Raw genomic sequence first — 6,000 nt, 5'->3', positions numbered from 1 at the left:
TTTTTCCTGATCCTCTATATAGGTTATAGAGATATGGTATCATGAGCAGTCTCTTAAATGACTTGATTGGAGAGGTTTGGCATTTGGTATCAAAGAGGGGATAGAGCTCAACTGAGTATTGACTTTCCAAAATCCAACAGGGGAGGGCGGGGGAAAGGCCTTAGTAGTAAGAGCTACAACTTAATTGATAACACCCGTGGAGAGCAGGTGACGAATGAATGAGGAGAATGGGATATCTCCAATCTCTCCTGTCATCATCCCTCAAACACACATTCTGGCTGAGAAATATACTCCTAACTGTTAGAGTCAAACCTGTTCAGGAACAGGAAGACCATCAAATAGAAAAAGATATTGTAATATTAACAGCACTTTCAGAAATACAGTGGAAATTCTTAATAAAAACTATTTCATCTCTTTCCTTCCCATCATAATCTAAGTTATTGAGAGTAAAAATTCAAATGAACATATCTTACGAAAATATTTATTCAAATAGGAATGTTAGTGATTTTCAGATCCTCGCTGGCGGAGTGGAAACAGGAAGATAAATGACTTTCTCACCCTATTTGAGAGTTATTGTTATCTTGCAGCCTAGGATGCACCCTCATTATCTAGGGGTACACAAATCCAGGCTGTGCATAATTTGGAAACCAAAAGTAAAATAGTAAAACATTTCTCAAGATGCTTTCACCATTTCACCATTAAAAAAAAAAAGAACTGAAATGCAAAAATAAGAAGTATGACTCACATTGGCTCTTTGCAGGATTAAAATTCCAAGCACAAAGCTATTCGTGTTGTTTCTCCAAGGGATGCTACCAAGTGCAAGCAAAGTGCAGGCTGAAATCCCAGCTCAGGTAGTTCTTGGACCTTCTGGAGCGGTGTGAGAGTTGCCAAAGTTCATCCAAGCACATTTTGCAGAGGCTCAATCTGAGGTCCAGGACCGCATGCAGCCCTGACATTTTTCAGATCACCTTGAAAGGTATAAAACAAACACCTTTCAGTCTTTGTGCCCACGAACTAACCAGTTATCTGACCTGTTTACTACCCTTTGCATCATTCTGCCAATCAAGCTCGAAGCAGGCGCTTGCTGAATTTGGCTCTGGGCCCCAGCACTGCCCAGTGGTGAAGAAGTGAGTAAGAAGGGTTCTTGCCCCCTAGGAAACCCTCAAAGAAAATGGACTTGGACACACCTGACGCCATTAGAGAACAGTTCAGGACAAGATGCAATTAAGGGAGAAAATGTTAAATTGAGTGATTCTAAGTGCTCTGAAGGACGCAAGGGGATTCTTCTCTCCCTCTCCACTTCTTTGCAGCGCCGGTGTTTAGCATTTACAGAAAGGACAAGTCACTTCAGCTGGGGTTCCTGCTGCCCAGTCACGGGGCTCACGTACAGTTCGTTTCCAGACACTGGGACTCGGCTTCGGCTGACACCCTTGTTGTGCCTGAAACTCCCTTCCCCAGACCCGTTGCAGACTCAGTCTTCTTCCTGGGATCCTCAAGTTTTCCTTTCCCTTTCCTTCCCCTGAATTTCATAGAGTTCATCTTATTCTGTCAACGTGAAAAACAGAATTTGCACTCTTCTTTACCAGGGAGTGGAGGTCCCCATGCGCTGTTAGTAGTTGCAGGTGTTTAAAAAGGAATCCTGTTCATGCATAACAACAACAAATATCTTTTGTGGGGTCAGAGAGGCATGGATAGGGCATGTCCTTGTATGCACCTAACCTGGATTTGATTTTGCCTTCCCCAACTCCCCCCGTATGATACCCTGTGCCCCACCAGAAGTGATCCCTAAGATCAGGGCCAGGAGTTAGGCCGAGCACTTCCAGGTGTGGCACCAAAACCACAAAAAATATAATTTGTAGAATCTTTATTTGTACACTCTCAAAGCATTTCTTCCCCTCTACACTCTACTTTAAGATGCATAACAGCCAGTAGCCCTCCTACCATTCTCATTATTACTGAATCCCTGAAAGCAAGATTCTTACAAAAATGAGCTTGCACGGAGGGGGAGGTAGGGGAAAATAATTATTTAAACTTGACATCTTTTTATGCCATTTGCTCCCCCCCAAACTCATATGTCACACTAATTCAATTTCTCATGTCCATTTTTCTCCAACAGAAGACACAGATCTGAAGTAAATGAATCCGTTCTAGATAATATGGAAGGCAATGCAAATATGTAGTCAAACTTAGCCCATTCCAGGACTAATATAACCAGAGATATAAAATTTTAATTCAAAAGTTAACGATTCATATATCACTTGTTATCTTCACCTGTCAACATTTCTGACAGCCTATTTTAATATTTGGTTTTTTTCATACTTTATCTTGTAAAAAAGAATTTTATCCCTTTCTTACTGTATTTCTCAACATAAAAAAAATAAAGGTTAGACTAGAATTTTAAATTTTAGGAAGAAGGATGACAACAATGGTTTCTAGTGATAAAAAACAGTTGAGTTCCCATAAGAAAGGACTGATTTCTTTTCAGCAACAGCTGCAAGTAATCAACAGAACCAATTTTAAACCCATGATAATTGATCAATAACGAGTTTATATTGGTAGCCATGGTTTTGAATGCCAATCAGTGGCAATGATTTTCAGGTAATCGTGTTTTCACAGCTAAAGGTCAATCCATACTCGAAATACTTTTGTTTTTGAAATTCTACCAGTCCCTGAACCCCGTGATTCCAGATCTCCTCCTAAGGTCAGGAGTTTGCTTTACTCAGTGTAGACTTGGGAGCAAAGCTCTCTCTCTCTCTCTCTCTCTCTCTCTCTCTCTCTCTTTCTCTCTCTCTCTGAGATAGCTGTCCATTCTTGTCTTTATTTCAAATATGGAGTGAAGGCTGCTTTTGTTACCTAATTTGGCATCTCACTAGTATATCCAATTTAAATATTTATTCATTTACTTTTCAGCATTAATCAGCATTATTCACAAGTAGGCCATAATGTAGCTCAATATCATAAAACCCAGCCAGTCCCTCATGGCAATGTTGCAAAAGGTAGGACTCTGGCGAAATAAGCCAATAAATGTGTCTGTGGGACTTCTGAGTTGACTCAAATGAAACCTCTCTATCCATATGTTTGGGCCTTCTCCCAAGGGATTCTAGCATCTGAGCTTTAGGAAAACTGTCAGAGTAATGACAGAGGTTAGAGTATCACAGTGTCGGGCACACTGTGGTGGGCAGGCCCTTGAGGGGAACCAAATGTTCAGATACCAAATTCTTGAAAGAGGTTCCTAATATTTATCTAAAAAGCAAAAAAAAACAAGGGTTAATTTTTCCCCCAAGATTTAAGTATTTGAGCTCGTAACTCCCTTTAGAATAGGAATTATTATCTAAAATCTTCACTAAAACTGCATAGAACACCCAGTTCTGGGACCTAAGAGATAATACAGTGGGTGGGGCACTTGTCTTGCATACTGCAGACCTGGGTTAAATCCACAGCATTCCTGATTGTTCCCTGAGCCCACTAGAAGCTCCCTGAACCCTCCCATCAGAGAGAGAGAGAGAGAGAGAGAGAGAGAGAGAGAGAGAGGGACAGAGAGAGACACAGAGACAGAGAGAGACAGAGACAGAGAATACTAGGTATGTTTTGGTTTAGATAGGCATATATACATAGGTCACTGTCACTGTCTTCCCGTTATTCATCGATTTGCTTGAGTGGGCCCAGTAACACTGTGAGACTTGTTACTGTGTTTGGCATACCAAATACGTCACAGGGAGCTTGCCAGGCTTTGCTGTGTGGGTAAGATACTCTCAGTAGCTTGCCGGGCTCTCCGGGAGGGGCAGAGGAATCGAACTTGGGTCTGCCATGTTGGCTGCGTGTAAGGCAAATTGCCTACCCACTGTGCTATCGCTCCAGCCCTATACATAGGTACTATATAGATATATAGAGATGTAAATAGAGATATGCATATATCATACATATATACTTATACAATATATTATAGATATAAACAAACACTGTCCTCCCATTGTTCATCGATTTGCTCGAGTGGGCCCAGTAACGGCTCCATTTTGAGACTTCTTGTTACTGTGTTTGGCATATTGAATATGTCACGGGTAGCTTGCCAGGCTTTGCCGTGAGGGCGAGATACTCTCAGTAGCTTGCTGGGTTCTCCGAGAGTGGGGGAGGAATTGAACCCAGCTCGTCTGGGCTGGCTGCGTGCAAGGCAAACGCCCTACTGCTGTGCTCTGGCTCCAGCCCATTATAGATACAAATACACAAAATATCTGAGAGAAATTATAGAATGTCAATAAAAATATCATAAGCATAATCGTAGATATCATTTCCTCTGTTATTTTTAAGTACTATGCATGCATTGTTCCTACCTAAATTTGCACCACACAAATGCACAAAAATGTGTCAAAGACTCAACATACCTGATTAACTTATGTACCGCACCGCACGTTCCCCTGACCTCCGTCAGGTCTACTCTATCCGGAGAGAGCTCATTATCCGTTTAATGAATGAAAATCATGTCCCCTAGTACACTATTTAGCCATGATACATGTAATAACTCCCCAAGATTCTTCATTTCCTTGAAGCAAACTGGCCAGCAGTCTGCTGCAAACTGGCCCGCACAGTCTTCCCAGTTTCTCTGGTTTCTATCGGTATATTCTGTCCATGCTCTTCCCCAAATACATATTTTTCTTCCTCCTTCCTCTCTGCATGCTGATATCCAGCCCTTCATCTCCTCCTCTGTGTTTAATAGGAAGTTTTATGCACTCCCCTCTCCTTCCTCTGAGCACACTTCCTCTGCTTGTATATTCATTACATTTGGCTGGGAAATATGTATCCAGCTTAGTAATTCCCACCTGTTACCTTATATTATAATTAGCTCTGGGCCTTTCTTTTCCACCCCTTCCTCGAGTGCAGAGGATGTTTTTTTCCCATCAAGTGTGCTTAATACATGTTACCAGGACAAATAGGTTTGCCTTTTGGTATAGCAGGGGAGCTCACAAAAGCTAAACCAAGTAAACATCATGTGGTTTAGTTAGCAAATAAGCATCTGATCCAGACTAGTTTATTCTGCTCGTCAAATGTCGCCTGGGCGACTTAAAAAATATTCCCTCTGCCATGGATGACTCATGATCCCTCCTGAGAAGTGGAAGCTGTATAGACACTGAGTGCATGAAATATGGTTTAAAATTTCCAGCTCTAGCTAATTATCAATCACTCCAAAAAGGCTATCAATATACCTCCTATGCTGCCAGGGTACATGTGCCTAAGGGCACCACATATTTCAGAGAAAAATTGTGTTTGTGGACCTCTCAAAAGCATGGAAGATATCTCAGAGATATCTGCTGAGGTTATAGTGGCTAACTGCAGCCAAACATAGGCTATGACACCAGGTCAGACTCCGTCTCAATTTGGAGGACAGAGAGATTTGTGGCATTCCTTCATGGCCACTAAGATCTGTAGTACCTGCCTTAAGACCTGGATTTTTTGTGGTGGTTGTTTTTGCTAATATGTGAACACCTGCAGTTGTTTAAGTCATGAAGCCTGTAGCAAGAGAGCGGAAAAACAAAAAAAAAAGTTTTGGTAATAGAGAATTTGTGGCCTCGGGTGGCTGGCATTTTCAGGCTTCTCCAGCAATGGTATGTGGGGGGATGGGTGTGTCCCCTGGACAGGTCCCTCCCAGGGTCCAGGATTGTGCAGAAGCAGTGCTCGCTGGTGAATATGTCCTCACTCCTGGCACCAGCTGGCAGGGCAACCACCTCCCTCTTTTTGCGGAGGTGCCTCCTGAGGCTGGATGTTATTCCTTCCCCTCTCCACCTGTCTTCTCTCAAAACTCATCTGCTTGCAGCGCTTCCTCTCTCACCAGGATGTAAATGACTCCCAAATCTATTTCTCTGCTTTGCATGTCTATCTCTCTACATCACAGGGTACTTACTGCATGCTGTTGGCAGGCAATCATTACTCAGTAAATACTTGCTGCCTGATTGTAGGATAAGGTGGAAGTAATCTTCTCTCAGGTAAATGCATGAAGGGTTTTTCTGG

The sequence above is a fragment of the Sorex fumeus genome, unplaced genomic scaffold, assembly GCF_029834395.1.
Source record: "Sorex fumeus unplaced genomic scaffold, SorFum_2.1 ptg000006l, whole genome shotgun sequence".
Lineage (NCBI taxonomy): Eukaryota > Metazoa > Chordata > Mammalia > Eulipotyphla > Soricidae > Sorex > Sorex fumeus.
The sequence above is the reverse complement of the archived record's forward strand: the minus strand, read 5'-3'. Positions refer to the sequence as shown.